Source organism: Notothenia rossii (genome assembly GCF_949606895.1).
Source record: "Notothenia rossii genome assembly, chromosome: 6".
NCBI lineage: Eukaryota > Metazoa > Chordata > Actinopteri > Perciformes > Nototheniidae > Notothenia > Notothenia rossii.
Genome location: NC_136909.1, coordinates 50,815,812 through 50,827,936, shown reverse-complemented (window position 1 = coordinate 50,827,936; position 12,125 = coordinate 50,815,812). Strand labels below are relative to the sequence as shown.

Genomic DNA, 12,125 nt, shown 5'->3' with positions numbered 1-12,125 from the left:
GGCTAAAATCCTTGATTATGCGATTAAACATGCAGGGTTTTATGTGATTTTATGCGGTGAAATTGCGGGAAGTTAGGAAATATGCGGAAAGTTGCGAAATATGCTAAATATGCGGGGGGAAAGAATAACAATTTTTTTAAATATTGGTCTGTCTTATTTATTCTCTCTCACACACAACCTGCCACTAACGTTAAATCCCTTTACTATTCAATTAAACAGATTCAATGTTTATTTATTGTAAAAGCAATTGGGCTATTTTAATCTCACACACACACCACCCCCCCCCCCCCCCCACACACACACACACACACACACACACACACACACACACTTCTCCGCCTCATTCTGTTTTCATTTACTCGTTCGTTATCTGACCAGCTTCAATCTTGTAGGCTACTCACTTCGTTTCTTGTAGCCCTCGAAAGGGTTTTGGAGGTTGATCCCTCGGTGAACGGGAGTTGAATGGCTTTCTTGTCCGAAGCAGCAGAAAGCATTTTCGAATGTTTGAATGAATCAAAGTGGGTCGATTTTCTCTTATGCTGCAACACACAGTTGCACGGGGTGCAGAATAGTTTCCCCCCACTTTTTGCCCGGTCTTTAGTAGAAATGTTCGTTGGTAAATGAGCTCTATACAGTGTTGTTTACATTCTGTGATGCGCGAGCTGATGACGTCACGTCAAGACGAGTTAACTTTTTTTTCTTCTCAACTTTGTGTGGAAAAATGCGGGGATTATCCAGCCTTTTGATAAATATGCGGCTTTTTAAAAATCTGCGCAATTTTGCTGATTATGCTGTAAATTCTGCGATCGCAGAATCGCGTTTTTCTGGAGGTTCTATATATCTATATCTGACCATTAGAATCTGTATTTTTGAAATTGTCTTTTTTAACACCGTAGTTTTACAAATTATTTTATTAGTTTTATATTATTAGTTTTTCCAATTTAATCGGTAGTTCGTTTCGTTAGCTAACGTTAGCTAAAGCTAGCGCTACTAGTTAGCTACGCAATGGTTTGTTGCTTTGCTCCGGGTTGCAGCCACAGGTCTTCGCATGAAACGTGCTTGTTCTATCGTTTCCCGAAAGGAGAAACTGGATTCGTGCCATGAGGTAAGCTGACGTTACATTTTGTCCATGTCACGGTGAAATGTAAATGATGGGTAGTGACTGTATCGCCGTTTTAGAGATGGCGCTGCTGAAAAGACCGCAACATAAGTAAAGATAATGAATACATCCTATTAAAACCTGTGTGGCTAAAGATTGTAGTCAGGGAAATCAGTTTGACATATTGAACTAATAACAAATCACCTCTGGCTGGAAGAGAACTCTCTGCTCCATAGCTTCTCTTGGACGTAAAATCACATGTACATTTTACATTTATATTCAATTTAATATCCCATCCCTCACATACTTTTGTATATATAATAACTTATATTTTGTTTTTCTTGTTATGCTGCTGCAACACAAACATTTCCCAAATTGGGATCAATACAGTAATCTCTTATCTTAATTAATTAAGAAATATAACTATTATAATTAGTGTAGCAGCTGACTGATTAATCTACCATTTATTTCTTTAGTTCAATTTTGATCTAGAAAAATGTCAAAATAGTGAAAATGTTCACGGGACTTATCAAAGTGCAAGGTTATATCTTTAGATGTTTTGTTTTAGCCTATGTACTGTATGTCTTAATACTCTTATATCAGGGATGCAAACACATGTATGGTGAAAAAACCGAGAACTATTCGAAGCAGGAAAAAAACTGCGTAATATACCATCTGACAAAGGCCTGCGCTATAATGCTTCAATTAACTGGCTATTCTTTATAATATACTCAGATCAATAGGAGACAGAGATGTTAAGTTATAAATCAAGGGTTTTTATTATTATTTACAGCAGGGATGGGGAACCTTTTTCCTTTCAATTTTTACAACATCCTCCGAGGGCCGTACAAATTATTGAACTGCTTAAAAAAATCTAAATCACAGCCCATTAATTTGGCCTTTCTTTCATGCTGTGCAAAGAAAAAGCTACCTCTTAATCCAGATATCTTACCATGACTCGCGCTTGCACGTGCATGGTTGTGGCAGAAAGATATGGACACAAGATGTGTGCAAATGTATTAAGTATCCTATCCATGTGAACATGATTTAAGTGGGGGGGACTTTACCTCCTCTAGTGGGGTCCGGGGGCATGCTCCCCCAGGAAGATTTTTTTAAAATATTGAAGTTAAAAGCATCAATCTGGTGCACTTTGAGAGCAACCTGAAGAGATCTATGGATACATCTCAACACCCATATGAAACAGAACTGTAAGCAGATTCTTCTTTTTGGATATTTTACAAATCACTCCCCTTTGAAACTCTATTCTTGTTATTTTTAACAACTTTTTTGTTACTGTCATATTGTATTTTATACCTGTTTTTCATTTAGACTCTAATATCTCATTAATAACTATAATGATCATATCAAGGTGTGCCTTAACCAAACTGAGCTGAGGTTATTTGAGCCTCTCAGGAGAGAGCTCTCTTCCACCTGGTTGTAGAAAAGCTCTTTAAATTCGTTAGCATAGCTCGCTAACCAGATGCTAATAACAACAGATCGCCACTGTGCTTACAACTAAAGACAGCCACGCAAACACAGCGGTGTGTACGGCTCCTTATGGGTACTGCAATATTTGAAGAGCTGGAGCGGCGTTCCGGTGCTCTCCGTCAGCACTCTAGTCTACACTCCTTTCCGACGAGACAAATACCACGTGAAGACACGTTACGCTCGTGTTGTGTTCAAGGAACCTGCCCTTGGCCAGGAAAAACAGGCACTCGCTTGTTTAATTATTTTGCGGTTTAGATTTCTTCTTCTTTTTTGAAGTGAAAAGTTGTCGGGCGGACGGACGGACCCCCCCCCCCCCCCCCCCAAAACGAAAACTCTTCGGTTCTCAGCGAATTACACAAGTCACCCAAATCAGCGTTAAAAAAGCGGGAGGCGCCGAAAAACAACTAATTTGCATCACTGTTATATGTGACGGTGTGACTTCCACGAAACTAATACATTATATCTTTCCAACAGACGAGCTGACAGGAAACCTAACACTCTAACAACCACAACATTACAAAGGTGAGTAAAGGTAAATTAAAAACGATTCACAATTTTTTTATTTCTTCTTCTTTCTTGCAGTGAGGTGAAGCTGAACTTGCATTTGGTGCCAGTAAAGATGTTCCTCACGCAGGCTGAATGTTTCTCCTTCCTTACTGACACAGAAGCCCTTGATTTGCAATGCTTCACTAATTGTCATTTCCCTGGCTCCGTAGGGACACTTTACCTCCAGCACAGCGGAAGACCCTACCAGACCATCTGGAGATGCCCCCAACAATCCTGACTCATGGACCTGCATCTGGGTTGCAATGGTGAATGCCCTGACACCCTCACATTCATTCATAGTCCCCCACTGTACAGACAAAACACCATCAAGGGCCTGTTGTTGCCCTAGCACCCTGGCAATAAGGGAAGCAGTAACACGCTTTGACCTCAGGACAGCTCCAAAGTTGCTGGAAGTCAACCTTCCTTTCCTGAACAAATGCCAGTTTGGGTTGGTTCGCTGACCAGTGTTAGCCACCTGAATTGCCCTCTGTTGCTCTTCAGACAATGCCATGCTTGCCACAATTGCCTCAGGTCCCTGATGCCCAACAGATTTGATAATTTCAGGAACAGTAAGTGTTTCCAAGCTGCAGTGTTCCTCTTCTGGCTCGGGGGAGAGAAGCCAAGAAATTCCTGAGAACCTGCCCCCGAGTCTGTCCCTCAGCCAGTCACGATCTTCGGAGGTGGGCTCTCTTGTCAGCGGGTTAAATTAGTTATTGGTTGGAGGAAATAGCTCCTCCACTGAATGCGTACGTTTAGCTGCCTTTGGCTTCTTCCACTGACAGGGGGTGTCAGTGCAGCTGAAATTGTGGATGGCAAAGATGGCTCATGCAGCCGCATGGCTGCATTTCCATTCTCCACATGGGCATTCACATTTTGTGGAGAGAATTCCCTCTTCTCCTGTAGATACCTGTGGTGGGGGGATTGTTTTATTATTTAAAATATATTTACATTTGTAATGCCTTCCCAATTATCCCTTTAATTGTTTATAGCCTACTGCAGGGGTGGCCAACCCGCGGCTCTCGAGCCGCATGCGGCTCTTTGCCTAGTTTCATGCGGCTCTTCAGTTCATATCCAATTTTATATGTGTGAGTTTGGGGGAGAAACACTGACTCCTGTCTAGTGTTGCACAGTGTACCGATACTTGAAAGGTATACCGCGATACCCTGCCGTTAAAAACGTTACGATTCCTCCGTTTCATTAGTATCAGTACTTTAAGAATGACGGGGGAAAGTACTCCGGTGAGAAAGCGCCGTTTTAATAAGAGCCGCGTGTGTTCAGCGCTCTGCTTCCACTCCCTGCGCTGCAGCCGTGCCTGCAGTCCCTCCCCTCTCAAGCACGCTCTAAGCCCCTCCCCTCTCTTGTGCACGCGCTAGCTGCCAGAGCATGTGAGAAAACGAGAAGCATGGCTGCAAGTGGGAGTGCAACTTTCGCTGTGCCTCGGCTTGTTGACAAAAAAGACGCCAGAAGCGAAATTTGTATGTATTTTAGATATATCTCTGACAGTGAGGGCAAGCCTACGGACACCACAAGGCCTGTCTGTAAGAAATGTATTAATTGTATTTAATACGAATTCTTTCTCATTTATTTTATTTTTTGTTCTCATTGTTTAAAAGTTTGTGTTATGGTTCTGGTGTGAAATAAAGCTCAATAATTACATTTAAGACTGTTTCCCTTTTTTTAAGAAAACTATCGAAAAAGAATCGGAATCGCAATTCTTGACTTGGTATCGTGACAACACTACTCCTGACAGTTAAACCTGATATTTAGTAGGTCTGTTAAGTATTGAATGCTGATAATTCTGACTAATTTGGCCGGTCAAAGTTTTTTGGGCTCGGATAAAATCGCTCCGTTACTTTCGTCCCGTGTTACTTTCGTCCCGTGTTACTTTCGTCCCGTCTCAGGTGTCAGTATGAGAGGATGACAGCGCGTCTAATTTTGATGTGGCCCAAGAGCCAATCACAATAATACCTGCGATGCAGTGAACCAATCACCTTTGAGGGGGGGGAAACCTATCGTTGATTAAACATTATTCAGTGTTCCCCCTACCATTGTCTTGGAGGGGCGCTGCGCACCGCCAACGGAGCCCCGCGCCCCCCCCTGAAATTCAAGGTGTAGGCTATATATAATTTTTTTTTTTTAAATATATATATAGCACCAAATTGCAAATAATCTATAACTACTGTCACTGCTGTGTATATCTAGTGTATTCATACCCCTCACAAAGTTGTTTGCAATCCGCCAAAAAACCGAGAGAAGAAGAAGAAGAAGGCGAAGAAGAAGACAGGCTTGTTTGAGACAAGCGGGTTATGGCTAGAAAGGATCCGTCTTGTGTAAAACTCTCGCGAGAATTTGGCTGAATGTCACGTGGCTGAATGTTTACGTTTGGCAGGCAGCCTTTCAGTTACGATCGTTAACATCAGTTGGCCACAGCAAATGATGGTGAGAAGCTAAACTATCTATTAATTATGTCAATGACAGGGAGTGTGATTATTGAAATAGGGTGTTAGCGGTCTTGTTGGTGTTCAAAGAAGAATGACAACACTGTAGATCACCAACACTATGGTTTATTTTGTATTCACAGGCAAGTCAACGTTGTCGCAGTAAAAGTCCCAAGATAGCTCCTGGTGCAATAAAATGTTCCCTTGCAGTGTTTTACTATTAAGTCTGATGTTTCTCTATTAATATTGCTGCTGCATTAATGTGTATGTTGCATCATGTTACTGCTGAAGATGTGTTTCCGAGCCGCTCCGATTACAACGAGAGTTACAACGAGAACGTGACGTCATATTTACACTAGACGGATCCTTTCTAGCCATAACCAGCGTCGTATAGACTGAGAGTTACGTCATCTCCGTTCACTCCAATGGACCACTTTTTTTACAGCAATGGCGGATCGTGGAGCCTATCAATCGTTCCCCTGAAGTTAGCGCTAAGGCTAGCAGAGCTGTAGAGTTGCAGCATAATAGACCGTTCGTGACGGACTTTTAAAGGTAAGAAGAAGTTTAAAGATTTATATTGCGGATATTATCAGTACATCTGATTCAAATTAACATGTGTATTAAAGGATGTCAGTGGATTATCCCTAAATTAGTAGATTTAGGGAACGTTTACAGATAACATATAAAGCTAGGATTCCGGATCAAGTTAGCAACACACGTTGAACAGCCTTTTAATTGTAAATTCCGTTCTCTTAATGTCATTTCGTCCAACGTTGTTGAATTAGAGAAGAGGGGCTTCTAAAAGAGATTGTATGCGGGGGTGGAGGGAGTTAAATATTAGATCAATATAACTTTGGTGCGTGTAAGAGTGAGTGTTTTTAGCAGAGCCATATTGTGTCCTTGTGATTGTGTTGATTATTACCTGTCTGTATAATGTTGCAGCTCAGCTGATTTTGGATTGATGGCAAAGGGAGAGGGACTTAAGTGAGAGTGAAAACACAAGGTAAGTTTAATACTACTGTTTTATATAAGTAAGCATACTAAACATGTATTCTATCACTGTATTATATAAGTAATCTTGTTAGTAACCTACTTTATGGCAGGTGGAGGGGCAGTGATGTTACAGGTGGAGGAGCAAAACTGCAAGACTGCAAACTCACAAGACAGAGAAATCAAAGTTTGTTCTCCAGAGAAGAGGTTGATTTCACTTCATTTATTTCATATTTTCTAAAGATGTGGAAATGGCAACAAAAAAAAACTTGAGAGCTGCAACCAAGACAACTGTAACAACATGAGTAGAGAGCCACCAAGGTTTTTCAAGTCCCTCTCTTACTCCATTTTGCCAACCCAAACTTCCAGGTACATGACGGGACAACTTGCTTGTTTTTGTTGTTTGCGCTCCTCTGGCTGGGTGCTGGCAGGTGGAGGGCAGTGATGTTGGCAGGTGGAGGGGCAGTGATGTTAGCTTTTACACACCAGGCTCAAACTTAACACATTGCATCCTTCTTTGCAGTGTCCTCATTCCTGGAAGGGGAATCTGCAATTCCTGCAGAGTTTTGTAACCCGTTGGTCCGCACGCAAAGCAAATTTTTAAAGCCTTCTTAATTCTCTCATTGCTCCATTTCATCCCCTTTGTGGTGAGTCTGCCTAATGCCTTAAATTGGTCTTTTGAAAACGTGTTCTTATATTTGTTGTCCCTACTTTTCATTGTTTTCTTGAGAGCTGCATTTTCCTTCCTGATTTTTCTTAGTGCAGACTTTGCTTTTTTGGTGATTCCTTCTTGGCTCTTTAATTTTCTCTTAAATTTTTTTCATAGATCTGTTTGACTGGCTGCTGGTTCCCTCGTATGCTGACTGGCTGCTGGTTCCCTTGTATGCTGACTGGCTGCTGGTTCCCTCGTATGCTGACTCGCTGCTGGTTCCCTCGTATGCTGACTGGCTGCTGGTTCCCTCGTATGCTGACTTGCTGCTGGTTCCCTTGTATGCTGACTGGCTGCTGGTTCCCTTGTGTGCTGACTGGCTGCTGGTTCCCTCGTATGCTGACTGGCTGCTGGTTCCCTTGTATGCTGACTGGCTGCTGGTTCCCTTGTATGCTGACTGGCTGCTGGTTCCCTCGTATGCTGACTGGCTGCTGGCTGAGTGGGTGGTGTCCACCCTCCCTGTCTCTCCTCACTAGCCATGTCCTCTCTTTCTTCACCCTCACTTTCCTTTCTCTCAGTTTCCTCATCCCTTCTTCCCTCAATCTTTGAGACTAATGTAAGTAGAAGACATGGCACTGTAGATTTTCGAACATTTAAAATATTATACCACTTAAAAATAAGAAATATGACTTTTGTTACAAAGAGTTCATACTTATTATACCTGTGTCACCTTTCACACTATAGCTGTGATCATGAGCTATGGGCTTTGGGTCCCGGGGTGAATCGTGGTGCAGGGGCCCTTCTATTTTTGACCATAGGGCGACGCACGAAGATGGTGGGTATAGCCTCTGCTCTCAGCCTAGTCTTGCCCTTTTTTGTCTTGACAAACTGGTCTGCATCAAAATGTGCCTGCGGAGTGACTTGAGGTTACTTCACACACAGAACAACTCAGTTTTGTCTGCCCACATACATATTCCATAGTGGTTGAATACACAGTATTAGGAAACACTTTATACTTACTGGACATGTTATACTCATTACATACTGTATATAAAATATGACCAAGAATGTGAGACAACTTTATAGAAATTCATATCACATCTGTTACTGATGCCATTTGTCATACTTTGTTAAACTCACAAATAATAAAGTTCCATAACTTCAGTTGGGAACAAAGACCACACCTTATCTCCCCAAGGCAATTTCCCATCCAATAGGTGTGCTATATAGGTGTGTATAACCCTTTATCCTGTCTGTTACTCCCTCTTTCAGCACAAGAACCAGAGGGGGATTCAATGGAGCCTGAATACCTGCATTGAGACCCTCACCCTGCACCCTGAGTGTCAGCTCTGTGTTTTTCAAGCCTTTCCCTGTTTTTTTGTATTAAACAAAACATTAAGCTTTCCCAATGGTGTGGTTTTCGTTTTGTGAAAAAGTGCAAATGCAGTGTTTGTATATAATATCCTCACATATTTTTTTGCTGTTGGTCGTGAAATTGCTCCTGCTGACTTGAGCCAGCCATTTTTTCCTCCACTCTGTGTCAGTGGGGAAGCCGTACATCCGTACTCCTTTCTCGGAGCGATTTGAGCATCCCCAGGCAGCACAGCAAACCATGGTGGCCACTAGGAGGCAGCACAGCAAACCAGGACAACACGGAGGAAAAGGCACAGACAAACTGCATGATATGCTATTCAATGTTTATTGAATTCCATGTATTTGCAATGGATGTTCCTAAAACAACACATTTAACATCATCATCATGCTGCTGCTGCTGCTGCTGCTAGTCCTTTGATAGTCACCTGTCGGTCTCCTGTCCTTTCTGAAAGCCATAAAGATGACATTAGTCATTTGGATAACTTGTGTCCTCAATTACCATGGGATTACTGAAACTACCATGAATTTAAGAAAATGGTAGAAATTAATCTAATCTGAATTTTGAAGCATTCCTTTAGATCCCCTCCCTCTAAATATATCAATAAACATTAGAAAGTGATGGTCCTGACTACCATACAAGTTTAAGAAGATAATATTGGTTTTAAAGAATTCAAAGCTATAAACAGCAACAGGCTCTTTAACCAAGGCACTGTTAGCCTAACATGTAAACTAGTTGTTCACACTAATCCTAATATTATCACTTAATATTTGTAAATTCTATTTTATTTTCACATATTATTTTACATATCGATTTTTTTAATAAATATTGCAAATCAAAACCTTTATTCACTAATAATTACCAAACATCGTAGTTATATCTCCTGTTATCAATGCATTCAAATTGCCTGCCATGAACTTCCGGGGAACGTTCCTCGTCTGCATGAACCACGTGACGATAACCGTTTTTGGACTTCCGCTGTCGTAACTCTTCTATCTATACGGCGCTGGCCATAACCAGACAAGCGAGACCTGCGCAATTTCGATCAACGTCTTGCTCGTTCATGATGGTTAGTCATTTTGTCCGACTTGCTCTGGAGGCTCGCTCACATGAGACGTTGAAATCTCGAGGGACAAAGACGCCCGCAGCCTTGAGAGCGAGGCGCGGAGAGGCGGCGCAGTCAGTGCTTGAATTGGAATAAAAAAGTTGCCAGTACTCTAAAACAGCAACAAGTATTTGGCACAAAGTCATAGTATATCCTATAATGCTGGTGGGTTTGTCTCTTTACTGTATATTTTAGAAAGGCTCACTGTACTTAAACAAAATGACTCAGGGTGCATCTGAGATTAGAGGGGGTGCAGTGGTAAAGTGCTATTTTATATAAGTGGGGAGTGGACCTGACACCCTCTAGTCTAGGGGGGTCTGGGGGCATGCTCCCCCGGGAACATTTTTTTTTAAATATTGAAGTTAGATGCATCAATCTGGTGCACTTTGAGAGCAAAATGAAGAGATATATGGATACCTCTCAACATCCATAATGAAACAACTGTAAACAGATTTACTTTTTCTTTATGGATATAAAAGAAAGTAAAGCTTGACTCCTACTGGCTGGTTAAATGACTCCTCGTCCCTGAAGCCACTACCAGTTTTTTGTGCCATTTTGCTGGATTTATTTGTCAATAGCGTTGCTGCACAAAGTGATAGCCCTCTAGTTTAAATCTACTACCCAACAAGAAACATATGGAGATGGGTTACTATTTTAAAAAATGTGCAAATCTATTTGGGAACAGTGGGGCCGTGCCTCAAATCCTATGGTAAATGGTAAATGGACTGTACTTATATAGCGCTTTATCCAGTCTTTAAGACCCCTCAAAGCGCTTTACATACTACATGTCATTCACCCATTCACACGCATTCATACAGAGCAGTGTACCTTACTCTAGGACCTAACATTCACACACATTCACACACCGTTGGCCATGCCATCGGGAGCAACTCAGGGTTAAGTATCTTGCCCAAGGATACATCGACATGTTGACTGCATGGGCTGGGATCGAACCCACAACCTTCTGGTTGAAAGACGACCACACTCCCTCACAGCCACAGTCGCCCTATAGGGGGGTCCGGGGGCATGCTCCCCCGGTAAGATTTTTTTTTAAATGTTGGACTTAAATGCATCAATCTGGTGCATTTTGAGGGGGAAATAAAGAGACTACACCCATGTGAAACAAAAATGTATACATTTAAATAATCATAAAATCATAAGTACATGGCCATAACCAATAACATACAATATCCAATATGAAAATACATTGAAACTTGTTTATTTATTTGTTTTTGGTTCATTTATAGTTGTGAGTGTGTCTGGGCTCCTGCATCAGCCTCTCCTGTCTCCCTCCTCTCCCCCCTGCTCCTCTTTGAGGCAACAGCAAAGACTAGTTTTAGCTCTCAACAAGTTTATCTTACCTTTTTTCACCTAGTTAACATTTTGTTTGAATTATTCATGCATATTTTACTCATCACTACCCCCTCAAATGGAAATATGTGTTTACATAAATGGTGACCGAACCGTTTGAGACCCACTGAGATAACTTAAACTAAGTTAACTATCTAAAGACTCAGAGAGTAATTTACCTCACCAGAGCTGTAGTTATCAGCCTCTCAGTCTGACAGCAAAGGACTCTCCCTCCACCTTGTTGTTGAAACAGCTCCTTATATCCGTTAGCGCAGCTAGCTAGCACCAGATGCTAACAACAATACACGTAACCGGTGCGCGCGCTTTCTCGCTCGCTCGCGTCACACATACACCAACACACACCCTCCCGAGCTTGAATGACACACAGAGACCAATCGAGGGCATTAGTATGATCTGTATGAAAGTGGCAATGTCGGCAGGCCACGTCATGTAGACAGCCAGTCACCCTCTGTGAGGCAGAGTCAGACCCACATTTGCGCTGCGTTGCGTTTACAACGTATATTGCCGGCGGCTGAGTACCGGCATTTTACTTAGTACCGGCACCTTGCCGGTACTCAGTAAGAAGTGCCGGTACCACATGGGTAAAAATCAGAAGTGCCGGTACTGCGTACCGGTGAGTACCGGCCCAATTCAAGCACTGGGCGCAGTTCCTCTCCACGGGCTGCGGAAGCGAAATGCTTTATGGGAAACGACTCGCTGGTATCTCGAGCTGAGCGCTCATTGGTGGTTTTTACCCCGTGCTGCTGATGAAACTCTCCAATTGGCTCGGCAAAAGTTGTTGTTTGGTGTCAGTTTTACGTCGCCACTTCCATTCACATTTTTCATCATTATTCCACAATGTTTATCATCATGAAATTAATATCTAAATATTTTTATACTAAACTTGCACTGCTTACCGTTTTCATACTTTATATATCTTAGCATATTCATACACACTGTTCATACTGCTCACAGGCTGCTGTGTATATCTAGTGTATTCATACCCCTCACTGTTTATTCAACATTCACTTCATTCTATATTTTATTTCTATAGATTGTGTACATTACTTTTCACTTTACTGCTTGTT

General features: G+C 42.0%; 1 long non-coding RNA gene across 3 annotated transcripts; it reads left to right on the top strand.

The window, feature by feature from the left end:
• Positions 1-300: 300 nt before the first annotated feature.
• LOC307042585 lies at positions 301-8,614 on the top strand. 3 transcript variants are annotated; one of them, XR_013809174.1, is made up of 6 exons: positions 301-1,105; positions 3,062-3,109; positions 3,304-3,399; positions 6,017-6,123; positions 6,514-6,574; positions 6,675-8,614. It is a non-coding gene; the product is annotated as an uncharacterized lncRNA (long non-coding RNA). The 3 variants fall into 3 exon arrangements; XR_013809175.1 differs by having other exon boundaries at positions 3,304-6,123; positions 6,675-7,208; positions 7,388-8,614; XR_013809176.1 differs by having other exon boundaries at positions 3,304-6,123.
• Positions 8,615-12,125: the final 3,511 nt, after the last annotated feature.